Source organism: Lutjanus erythropterus, chromosome 19 (genome assembly GCF_056507025.1).
Source record: "Lutjanus erythropterus isolate fLutEry1 chromosome 19, fLutEry1.hap2, whole genome shotgun sequence".
Classification (NCBI taxonomy): domain Eukaryota; kingdom Metazoa; phylum Chordata; class Actinopteri; order Lutjaniformes; family Lutjanidae; genus Lutjanus; species Lutjanus erythropterus.
In genome coordinates this window covers 33,847,886-33,861,603 of record NC_139335.1, presented here as the reverse complement: position 1 = coordinate 33,861,603, position 13,718 = coordinate 33,847,886, and positions in this window count along the sequence as shown.

Here is a 13,718-nt window from a genome sequence, read left to right as displayed (position 1 = left end):
GACATGTAAACAGCATGAGAGGAAATGCTGCCTGGGACGCTGAACTCAGGACACCAACAAGAGGAAAACAATGTTGTTGCTTTTTTTCAACTCAGGACACTCCTTTCTCCACATTAGACTTGCAGTGCCACCAGGCTCGAATCAGATGTGTTTCCTCTGCAGATGAAGAATGATAGTGTCTTCACCTGAATGTGACTTCTTCATGTTCAATAATAATAATATCTGTACTGCTGAACTGTGACTGTGAATTTCCCCGGGGTGGGATCAATGAAGTTCATCTAATCTCTGAGTACTTGTACTTTTCTGAGTATTTTTTTAAGTGTGTAATTTCACTCAGAAGTAAGAAAGTAAATATGCATTACATTATGTATCTGCTTTGTTACTTTTAAAATCTTAATTGAGTACTGAGTAAAATCCAAAATCCAGGACAGGAGAGGTGACTGTGACCATGTGAGCAGAACAGAGCAGGAGGTGTGGGACTGAAGATTTGCAGAAACACAACCTCCTTTGAATGCCTGCCACTGATAATGCAACGATTAAAAACTAACTGATGATCTGAGCAGTTTCTGAGAAGAACACATTGTACCTTTATTAACATTCATATTTTTAGCAACAGTAGTTTTACTTGTAATTGAATACTGTTTCAGTAATGTGACAGTACTTGTACAGATTTTCAGTACTCCAAAGTTCACCTCTGGTAATTAGTCATCATGTGATTGTGGACCTTCTTCAAGTTCTTTTTTCATACTGTTTTCAGTTTTACTAGAGTGAAGCCCACATGTTCCAACATGTCATGATATTGGTAAGATGTGGGAAAATAACAGAACAAGTCTGCATGTGTGCACGCAACATTCAGACTTGATTTGATTCCAAAAACTCAGAGGAAAGTCCAATTGTCTGCTTTGTACAACAGCAAACACAGTGGAAATACATTATTTTGAAAGGGTTCTTAAAACCTGTATTAACCTGTATTACGTGATGTGAAACCCTTTGACGTAGATGTTTTCATTAAAAGCTGTAATAGCAAACTTTGTTCTCTTTAGTTTACTTTCCACTGTGTCACTGCAGCTGAAGTAAAAAGGAACAAACAAGTTATGTGCAATGCTGTCCTGCAAATCACCATGTCAACCACACATCACTACCAACAAACAAGGCCTGCTGACTGGGGTCAGATACAAGGATATGCCGGCTAGGAAACAGATTAAGAAAAATACATAGATAGAGAAATACACAATAATTATAAATACACAATTAGAAAATAGATAAAGTTAAAAGCTGATGATTTAAGGTTAAAATAAGAATAAGATTAAGATATGCTGACGTGGTTAAATGCTCATAATTTATTAACGAATATGTGATGAAGCTGACAGGTATGAATGCTGTTGATGGAGAAGACAAAGCAGTAAGCAATGAGATCTGAGGGTTATCAGTACAGATAAATGTGGGCTCACTTTTTGCCAAGTAACAGGTCACTCTTACTGTTTTTTACCTAACATGTTGCAACAGCTTTTTTTTCTTTCAGTATCTGTTTATTTCCAAAGAGTGGACCAAAAGCCAGCACCAATATGTAAAATATACAACCATAACAAAGTACACTAAGTTTCCGCAGGTCCCTCCACCATCATACACCCAAATAAACAAAACAAAACTGACAGTCAAGCAAGCAAAACAGAAAAAAAGGAAAGAAAAAAAAAACACCAGAAAGTTTTACTTAGAACTGCACAGAACAAAACAAAACAAAAAAAGAAAAGAAAAGAGGAAGAAAGAAAACATTTCTTTGCTAAGTGTGTTATGGTAATTAATATTCTGCATTTTTGGGATCAAATTGGAAATCTGGTGTATCATTTAATAAATACAAGCAAAGATTTAAATTAAATTCTATTTTAAGGGCTGATTTAGTGAATGAATGAACTGAATACCAATCTTTCCACAACATCTGTAGGAATGTTACTTCTGTAGTTCTGCATCTTGGACAGCTGAGTGCATTATCTTTGGAAATTTTATGCATTTTTATGGGAGTGACATAGAATTTGTGGATGAACGTTAAGTTAGTTTCCTTGATATTGTTAGTTGTAAATGGAAAATGAATTCTTTCACAGATGTTTGACCAAGTATTTTCATCTAGACTCATCCCCATAACTTTTTCTCAAATCTTTAATAGGGGTTGGGAAAGATGATTGAACTTCATTAGCTATAAATCATTTAAAAATTACAAATTACAAATTACAAAAAAAAAAACAACAGCAAGCAGCAGCTTGTTAATGATTTATAAAGTGTTTACAACAATTCATAACCATTTATAAATCATTTATAAATCATCTGGGTGAATGTAAATGACAGAGATTTTGTTTGTGTTTGTTTTTGTCAAAAGGTCCAATAAACACTTACATTTAAAGATGGGTTCTTGAGCAAAGTGAAAGACATAAAGGTGCAATAATGCTGGTTGACAGTGAGCTTAGAAACTCCTACAAAGATTTGTGAGAAACAAAATCAGTGTGAAATATTCATTTTAGACCCATTAAACTGTTCAAGTAAAAATATATGGTGCACAGTACCAATACTACATATAATAATGTAACAAAATAATAAATATGACCCAGCAGAGGTGGCAATAAATACACACATTCTTTACTCAAGCAGAAGTACAAATACTAAAAAACAACTCTGGTAAAAGTAGAAGTACTGATTTAACTTCTTTCCTCAAGTAAAAGTGAAACAGTACAGGCTCTGATATATAAAGTATTTATATATGAGTATAAAAGCAAGAAGTCCTCCACTGAAGAAGAAAGCTAAGTAAATGTCACCTTTTTGTCTCCCTCTCTTGTCTGTTTTTGTCTTGTTACTTTTCATGTTGTTAGATCAGTTGACTGTGATATGCACTGACAAATACACCAAGGAATCATCTTTTCTGTGTTATTGTCCCATTCATTAAAGTTGAAATCAGTCTTAATATGGAGATGATGTGTTGTTGCTGTTTGATTGTCTTGTTGTTGTGGGTAAAAACATCCTCTGATTTATACAGGAACCAATCATAATGGCTGTTAGAGAGCTGCTTTTGGAAAAACTGGATGATCTTGGAGATGAAGAGCTGAAGATCTTCAATCCTGGAAGACTTCCCAGCCATCCCAAAGAGCCATCTGGAGAAGGCTGACAGGCTGGATACACCGAACCTGATGGTGCAGACCTACAACCATCAGTGTGTGGAGGTGACCAAGAAAGTGCTGACAAAGATCAACAGGAATGATCTGGTGGAGAGTTTGTCCAACATCAGCTCAGGATCCAAACGTAAGCCTGTCATCAAATGTGCCATGTGACAAAAGTGAAGTCCTGGATTGAGTAACATGAAGGTCTGAATGCTCGTTTCTTTCTTTGTCTCTCAGTAATTGTGTGTGATGTTGGAGAAACATCAGAGAGTAGAGGAGCATCTTTCCTTTCTCCTCCTCATCCTCCCACCAGCAGCAGTCATGCTGAAGGTGAAGGCAAAAACATGTAGTCTTTGTAAAAAATCGTTCCATGAAAAAAAAGAAAGTTAACAAATGAAATTTTTTAAGAATTTTAATCCTAACTCAAATTAATGTGAAACAGGCAAACAATAACACACTAGAATAGAAATTTCAAAGGACACTGCAGCAAATGTTTCAACATAGCATGTTTCCTTAATTTCTGATGACATATCATGATCAGTTTAGGATTTAGTACAGTAAATATATTACAGATTTCTTCGTTAAAGTAATAGCATCAACAATTCTGGAAATATACTTGAGTGCTTCTTTTTGAGAGTTAGATGTGAAGATCAACACCACTCACATGGATTAAACTGTGATTAAATTGTGTGTTTATCTGTTCTAACGCCATGCCTATCTAGCTGCCTTGCTATCTAAAGAAATAAGCTAGCAATATTTCTACTATTTCTACTAAGTCTGTTTTTGGGGGACTCTAACATCTCTGGTTGAACTTGTGTTAGATAACTCCTCATCATCAAATAGAGCAAGCAAGTGAAATCCAGTCACAGGTTGTTGGCATTTTAAATACAGGTGTGAACTGACACACTTGCTGTTTACTTGTGATTGGAATAGGGATGTTACAATACCAGAAATGTAGTAGTCAGTACTAATACTAGTGAAGTTCCATGATTCTTGCTACCTCTTTTGGTACCACAGTTAAATAAAAAATGAGAATAATATTCAGCGATTGTTGTTTTTCTTTGCCACCTGAAATAAAAACTCTTCTGAGCTTCTAGGACAAAAGACTGAGGGGGAGATTTACTGAGCCTGGCACAAATCACTGTCAGGAGAACATGTTGCCATGTCTGGAAAGTAATGCCAGAATGATTTTTGCTCAGATGATAAGTCCATTTCCTTTTCTTTCTTGTTGTTTCTCTCTTTTTCCCTTCATATTTTAATGTATCTGTTTTGTTTTGTTTTTTATTTTTTTCACTCCACTACATTTCAAAGACAAATATTGTACTTTTGACTCCACTACATTTCTAGTAAGGTTGTTGTTACTTTTCAACTAAGCACAGTTTTGAAGTCAGCTGTTGCTGTTTTTTCTTTTCTAAAATGCAACTGGTCACATGCTGTGTTCCTCACAGAAAGAAACCAATCACAGTAGCTCCTCTCAAATGGGACTGATGTAGAAGTGGAAATACGTCATCCAGGCGCTCTGTAACAAGAACAAGCAAACTCTCTCTTTCATTCAAACAAAAAGCGGTAATGTGACGGTAGGAGAAAAACAAAATTAAATCTCATGATGTAATTATAATATTCATTATTCCAGGTAGCTTTTTAATTAAATTGTTTTTATCGGGGTGAAAAATACTTCATAATTCATATATATACTGCCCCTGAAGACAGAAAGAAATCTCAGTTATTTAACCCTCCTATTATCCTCAAATATCACTAACACATTTTACCCTTGGGGTCAATCTAACCCCGAGGATATTTGCCTCCAGAAAATGATTTACAGAAAATTATTGGCCAAGTTTTTGTGTCAGGCACTTTGTTTATTTGTTGAATACATAAATAACCCCTTGATAATGAAACCTTGACCTGTCCTCTAGCCCCACCATCAGGCCAAACTTTTAAATTAGAATTAATTTATCTTGAAAAGTTTTCATCCAAATCTTCTCAAATTTACTGACAACATTAATGACCACAAGAGTACCACAGAATGAACCATATTGATTGATGTTTAGGATTTTTTTTTTTGGGTTGTTTTATTTGTTTTTTTGGTGTGTGTGTGAGGGGGTTTACATGTTTGAAAATTCACCCATTTGTGAAACAGAAAATCATAATGAGAACATCAGTCAGATAGTCAGAACATGGAACAGTTATGCTCACAGTCAAGCTTCTAGTCTGCACCACTTTACACAGGATGTGCAGAGAGTGTGTGAAAGCTCCTTACAGACATATTCCTTGCATAGCGAACAGGTCATGCTGGTCTTAGAATCAGAACACCGATGCGTATAATATGTGTTCAGCACATTGAAAAAATATCATCATGATAATTTTATGCTTAATCAATTGTATCCATCAAATTAGGAAAAGTCATGAAATATGAAGCAAAAAAAAGTCAACTATTATTTTTTGAATGATAAACACTGAATGGGGTCAAATTGACCCCAAGGATAATAGGAGGGTTAAGTACAGTACTCAAGTAAATGTACTTTACTACTGTCCACCACTGCTCAGAGGACAATATTTTATTAAAGACAAACTATTATTAATAGTTATACTAAACAAATAAACAGATGCATATAAATGGCGATGTGTACATTTAATATATTATTACTTTGTTGTTAAAATGACTCGAAAGGACTCAAAACTCAAAGTGTAGGACTTGCGACTTGACTCGGGACTTGCCTGTCTTGACTTGGGACTTGACTCGGGACTTGAGGGCAAAGACTTGAGACTTACTTGTGACTTGCAAAGCAATGACTTGGTCCCACCTCTGTTATCTACTCCCCCTCATGCTGATTGAGGGTCAGGTTTATTTTATTAGTCCACAAAACACTGCTGGAGTTTCACAGCAAAACAGTGTTGCAAAATCTCCCGAACAATGGAAGTGAATGGTGACCAATTTTCAAAGATAATTTGTAGAGGTATCACAGACACAGGCATCCAGTTAGCCTCATCTCAGCTGATATATAGTCAGGCATAAAAACAAAAACAAAAAAACAACAGAATAAAAACATAAAATGCTTCCATACTGCTTGTCTGGTTTAATCCAAGTCTCCTAAAATCCCAACATGCCAAGCAGACTTGAAAAACATTCATTCAAGTCATTTACACCATGTTTTTAGCCTGAATCTTCACTGTAGATTCTTAGCTTGGAGCCATGCTCATGTGCACATGCACACTGTCTGAACTTGGTGTGATAGTGTGCAAACAGCATGTTGGGACTTAAGGAGACTTGGATTACACCAGACAAGCAGTATGGCAGCATTTTATGTTTTTTTCCAGTTGCTTTTTTACATCGGAAAACTGGCCACCATTCACTTCCACTGAGATTCTGCAACACTGTTTTCCTGTGAAACGCAGTGTTTTGTGGACCAAAACAAATAAACCCTTAATTGGCATGAGAGTGAGTAGATTATGACTGAATTTTCATTTTTGGGTGAACTGTCCCTTAAAAGGGGCATCTTTGAAAGGCTCAGTCATTGACAAGTACGGATGAGGTGAGATTCACTACTTTGTGAAATACATGATTGCATAAATGATGTTACTACATGGGCTCAGGAACACTTTGTGAAACAATTGTTGGTTAACTTTTTTTTAAATTATGCTTTTCTCAGTGTCCCAACTTTTTGTAATCGTGGTTAGAAAATGCTGTCTGTGTGACTCCCTGCGTAAACTACACTTTCCCGTGCAAATTGGAGAACATTTGTAAGTTGTGGTGAGAAAATCCTGACCAGCAAAGCAAACCATCTCACATATATTGTGCATCTACAGTATATCTTTCTGTGTGGAAGAAACAGCAAGTGTGTCTTTTGAGTTTGTTACACCACAGAAACATGTGTTATCAACCCCCCAGCCAAATATGACACACTGGGCTCCGTTGTCTCAGTGTCAAACACCGCCACCACAGGTACCATCTATGGGGAGGTCATCGGGTTTTATGCCCCCCTAAAGTTGAAGTTGAGGTGCAGTGAACTGCCAATCTTGAGCCAAAGCAGGAAAAAATGCAGCTGTAAAACTGCCATAGACTATAAAATTTAATTGGCATTTGACAGGAAAATAAAATAAAGTCATAGCATGTGCAACATTATTCTAAAGATTAAATCTTCATGTGGTGTAGTGTGTGTTTTGTTGCTCTTATGTGTTACCAGCCGAGCACATCGAGTGCTTTAATTAAAAGAATCACAAAGTGCCATGAATTGAGACACTTCTGACCTTTAATGCACTTCATACTTTATTTATTAATGCACTTAATACTTTGTTTTGGTTCTCTACCATGTGAAGAAAGAAACATAACATTATGTCTGGAAATACTTCAAAATATTTAACAACAGGGAAGATGTAAATTGTGTGCTGTGCTGGAGGGATAAAATATGCTGTACTGAGCTTTGCTGCAACATTTGGAATCTCAGACAGAATTCCAAGTGAAAGCTCAAAGCTTCAAGGACACTGGATTTGTACTTTATCCACAACATGGGTGAACATCTGGTTGAAGTAGCTATGATGGATTTACCTTCAGTGATCATTAACTTTATTAAGCCGACTATGTCAAACAGTGGGTTCGGTGCGCGCCGTCTGCTTCGCTCAGCAGCCTCTGAATGTTAAGAGAATATGGAATCTGTCTCAGCTCAATATCATGACTTTGAAAACACCAAATGACTTGATATAACAAATTTTGTTAGTTTGAAATATGAAGAATTGTAAAATATTTCTTCCACAAGGCTGTTCAGTCAGACAGTGACAGACTGCACACAGCCTGCACAGTTATATTATGTTCATTATAATGTTGATTAATGTTGAAATGACGTCCTTCTGCCTCAATAATTATTAATACCACCAGCTAATTGACTAAAGTGATCAGATTTGGAACCCACATACATCAGGATAGTGTGCCACTGGTCCCAGGATAGAAAATGTGTAATTTTCAGGAAAATATTCATCCCTGCTCCTCACCACATCTACCCAAGTTGGTGCCCATGAATACCACTACAACTTGAAAATATCCTTAAACATGCACACTCTGTCTAGCAGTTTTACTGGACATGTCCAGACATGTTTGAGCCACCACAGCCAGAGGACAGTGACAACATTTGTTTTTCTGCATCGGGTTGTTGGAACTGAGGTGAGCTGAAGTGAACTGTTGGACTTATTTGGATTGGGGTGAAGGTATGTTCATAACTGACCATTAAGGAGGGTGAGGGGAGGGGGGTTCAGCGTTGTTTGTGTGTTGGTTGGTGGGGCTTACATAGTGTTGGGGGACCATGGCTCCAGAGCCATGTTTCCACCCAAAAACTCCTGAACACAGAAATTGTACACAATAGTTTTACGGTCTAACTTTTTCCATGTATAATGTGTTTAGAAGAAAAACTCCATTTTGCCTTTACATGATCTACAACATAAGAAAGTATTTAGAGGCTGGTTACTAACATTTTAACTGTCTATTGTTCTCTCTGTCAGATGCCTGTGAACTCACCCTGGACCCAAACACAGCAAACAGGTTCCTGTGTCTGTCTGAGGACAAAAGAACGGTGACGCTGCTGAGACAGAAGCAGGTGTATCCGTGTCACCCAGAGAGATTCCACCACTGGAAGCAGCTGCCTTGTACAAATGGTCTGACTGGCCGCTGTTACTGGGAGGTAGAGAGGAAAGGCTGGGTGACTGTGGGAGTGACTTACATAGGAATCAGAAGGGGAGGAAAAGGTGCTGACTGCTGCCTCAGCCTCAGTGACACGTCTTGGAGCGTGTGCTGCTCTTAGGACTGTTACTCTGCCTTCAACAATAACAGAATGACAGCCATATGTACAACCATCTCCGTTTGTGACAGCGTCGCGGTGTATCTGGACTGGTCTGTCAGCACTCTGTCCTTGTACACACTCAGCTCCGACACACTGATCCACCTCCACACCTTCCACTGCACATTCACTGAGCCGCTCTGCCCTGCGTTTGGCTTTGAGTACCTGATCAGGTTTGACTCCACAGTGTCTCTGTGTCACATGGAGGAGGAGCAGTCGCCTCCTGTAGACAACAAGACTGCACAAGGTCCCACATAAAGGTAACAAGACAGAAATTATATACAAGAAGTAACAAGATACAAAAGATGCAACAAGACATAACAGCACAAAAATTCTGCAAAAGAAGTAACAAGACAACATTGAGTACATGTTTACTTCTACTTGAGTAAAGAATGTGTCAACTCTTTCCACCTCTGGTCATTGCATTTTAATGTCATTTGTCACAATGTCTTAATGTAGCCTACATCCATGAAGGGAAATAAACAGGGTTATAACATAATCCCTTAATCTGTATGATTGTAGATTAAAGAATATTTCCTATGAATCATTTTATTTGGTGTTTCTTTTCTAAATGTCACCTTCTAAGCTTAAGAAATGTCAGTGTTCAAATGTTATTATAAATATTTTTAAAGCTGTAGAAAAAAAATGAAGTAAAGAAAAATCTACTCTGCAAAAGTTCTGAGATGGATTGATTGGCAGGTTTCCAGCTGCAGCAGACAGCTGTTTTCATTGTTTCAAACTCTGATAAAGCCACTGTACATTAGCTGCTGGGTATTTTTACTACAGTTTTAGTTATTTTATATTGAAGTTTTGTCATTGGAATGAAACATCTGTAGGGTTAGGGTTATTTAATCAAAATAAAAGCATGTAGATTCCCACCATCCAGCTTAATTAGGAAATCAGATGAACTCACTGTGGAATAATCTATTGAAATAAAAGCTAGTGTCCAAGAAAGTTGCATATACTGTCTTGACTTACTCCTGAAAACCCCTGTTGCAGTGACAGTGGGTGTACATACAAAAAGACCTGTTAACAATTCTATTTAAAGATGTCTGCAATTCATGGCCTTGTAGCTCAGTTGGTAGAGCGTGAGCACCTGTAGCAGACTTGACTCCTGCCTGCAGCCCTTTGTGTTCCACAAAAAACTGAGAAAAACTAAATACAGACTGAGTGAACACAACCTGGCAGTGGAGGCAGGTCGACACAGACAGACCTGCTGCACAGAGAGGAGAGGCTGTGTTCCTGCTGTGACCAGGGTACAACAGAGACAGAGCTGCACTTCCTGACTCAGTGTAAACAATACAAAGATATTAGAGCAATATTTTACTAAACTAATGAAGATGTTCCCTGATTTCCTCTACCTATGTGACTCTGAAAGACTTCCTGACTTACTGGAAGAGAAGAAGGACTGCTGTCCCATGAGCTTTGCAACTCTGTGGACCCTCTGTCCCGCCAGGCCAATAATTAATGTTTCTTATTAATAAATAATTAATTTGTTGTTGGACCATCAACAGATGATGAACCTACAACAACTCTTACAATTCCTTAACTCCTCTTGTTCTCCATGCCCTTTTACCTTTCGTTTTTATTGTTGTGAAAGTTTGTATTGACATGCTTTGACAACATATTTTATGCAGTCATGCCAATAAAGCCTATGAATGGAATTAATGATTTAAATAAATTGATGTCAGCTTGGAACTAGTAAGAATTAAAATTAAGATGACTGAGATATGTCAAAATTATTTTACATTTTAAATTAAAATTTCAACATTTTGATATTTCCACTTGTGAAAACTGAATTCCTACTAGTCAGCCCTATTGATTAAACGTTAATATTTATTTTATATATATATATAAAATAAAAAAATAAAAAATAAAAACACCAATGATGTGTCAGGACTGAACAACATTTTATTCTGTTCTTTTCAAGAACTTCTGTACAATACCAACATTTTCAAGACCTGGAAATAATCACTTCTGTCAGTAACCCAGGCTTTATAGAGCCACAGAGGAACCCTGCTTTAAGCACAACACAACACAACCAGACAGGGATATGATCTCTTCACTTCCACTACAGGAAGTGTGATGCAATCAACATTTTGGCAATCACATATATTCTGCTAGGAGCTGCTTCTCATATAACCATTCTATAACAGAATAAAACAAATAAAAAGGAATGCCCTAAATTAGTGATCCCATGTAAATCTTTAGCAACCTAACCCCTGACGACACATTCACAGCAGAGGCCAACTGCCCCACCCCCCACCCCCCACCAACATGGCTGCAGAGAGCTAAAGGCAGACACTGGAGGACAACGGAAGGCAGAGAGGAAATACAACAAGCACAACAGTTGTTAGTCTGACACCATGTTGGAAGGGCTCTTCAAAGAGTAGAAGAAGAGTTTGGATGTAAAGGAGCAGTTCAACATTTTTGGGGAAATACACTTGCTGGTGGAGATTTTGATGTGAAGACTGACAGCACTCTCACATCTGTGAAACATGCCGCTGTAGTCATTAGCCAGTTAGTTTAGCTTAGCACAAGGACTGGAACCAGCTAGGGGTGGGGTTTTACTGGACAAATTCTTGGCTCATAATTCCTCCCATAAAATGGTGTTTTGCTTTTTGTTTTTTTAATAAGATATGAAGTGTGAATCTCTGAACTTTAGAGATTCTGGTCGGTGGATTTTGATACCTTTGAACACCTCCACCTCCACCTGTTTCCAGTCTTTCTGCTAAGCTAAGCTAAGCTAACCTGCTGTTGGCTTTATCTTCACAGACATGAGAGTGGAATCAATCTTCTTATCCAGTGTTGGCAAGAAAGCAAATAAGTGTATTTCCCAAAATAACAAACTGTTCCAGAAGGATAGGTTCAGATCTGATCAACTCTTATTTTCATGACAATACATATGAATGCATATGAATGTAGAATCTGTAGGCAAGAGACAATATTTTGTTATGGAAGCTTTCTGGTTTCTGCTTTTAGTCTGAGCAGTACTGACTAGTCACGTTTGAGTGGGTTGCATGGAGATAAACGGTCCATGTGGAGAGTAAAACAGGAAAGTCTTGGCCTGGATATCTGTTATTGGACATTTGCTGGCTACAGTGGAAGCCCCAAAACATTGGCTGTTGTCTTAAGTGGGAAAATCCTTATAGCCAATGGATTCAGAGACTGGTTCTCATTACAATACTCACATCCTGCAGGTACTCTGAGGTACAAGAGTTACTGCCTCTGGTTACTCAGTATAATCATTCCACCTCTGCATACTGACTGTGAAGAGATGCAAAAATGCATCGCAAAGTTACCCTGAACCTCCACCTGACTACCAGGACAAATGTACTCACTTGATTTGCATAACTTGCACCACCAAAGTCTCATTAGCTTCTGTTGATTGTGGATGGACTGTAGATTTTGTCCTGCTTCTTACAGTCCTGTCAAGCTATTCTCATGTGGAAAAGGTGGAATGAATATAGAAACCAATAACACTTGAAACGAATCATGATAGACTTGGAAAAAGTCTAAACCTATCCTTTTGGAGGGTTTCTTTCGCCAATAAAGCCCTACAAACTCTGCTCCCATCTCCTTGTAAACACCCTTGAACCCGTGTTAACACTGCAAGCTGTGCCATCAACAAGGCTAATCATCTCCTGTGATGCTGAAGAGTAAGATTTGGCTGGTGTGCACCCGAAAAAACTGTTAGTTGTAAGATGCTTTTTAATCAGATTTCAAATCGAGTCACATGAATATTAAATATTTTCTTCAAAACAACACTTAGTCAACAAATGCCATCTTTTAAGATTAAATTAAATTATGCAGCAATCAAACCAAAGCAGTGACACAGCTTGGTTTGCCTTCTGTGTACACCTGTGGACAAAGCCTCTGGTCAGACTGTCCTTCAGACTGAACAGAGCGACTGAGCTACTTGCAGTATGAACACGTGGAAAGTGTTCGCTTGCCTCCATTATTTTCATGGAGCCCAGGTGGATCTAGCTAAAGCACGGGATGGTTTGGTTTGTATACTGACGGGTTAATCACAAAAGCCAGCAACCCAAAGAACAGTAGGGCCTCCAAATAAACAACGCACCCTACACACCGCAAATTAGCATTAGTTTCAGCACAATGACAAAACAGCATAACAAAGGGTATAAAGGTGGATGTCAATGAAACTGACATGTCTCTAATGGCTTCTTATCTGGTAAACAGATTTCAACAGCACTATTAGAACTGAAAGCTAAGCAGAACTTTTTGTATAATACACAGGGATCATTGTTTTTAGAATGACGCGTTGCTGATGAATTATGTGGCCTGGTCACAGAGGCGGCTGAGGTCCAGTCGGAAAGAACTGTGGCCAGAAGAGACAAGGCACGTGACTCAAAGCCTCGCCAGACAGTCACCTTCCATTGTTAAAAGGTCCGTCTTTCCTTCCCTCTTGAATTCACAGATGACGGGGCTACTTTGAAGACAGCCTTCCACTGCGTCAGCCAACTCAGGCTAATCACCCCGACTTTCACTCTTCGTTTGGCCCAAATCTGCCTCACCTTCAAAGCCTGGCTAGATTCCTGTTTCGGCAGGTGGGCTTTTTGTCCATTCCTACAGCCCAGTCAAAGGTTTGAGCCATGAAACCTTTTATATTCACAAGCGACAATGGCTGGTTAATCTCAAAATCTGTCAGACATTTGAGCAGCCAAAATGACAGCTGGTTAGCTACAAAAGTAGCACAAATATACCGCTCCAGGCCAAATTTGCCAGCATT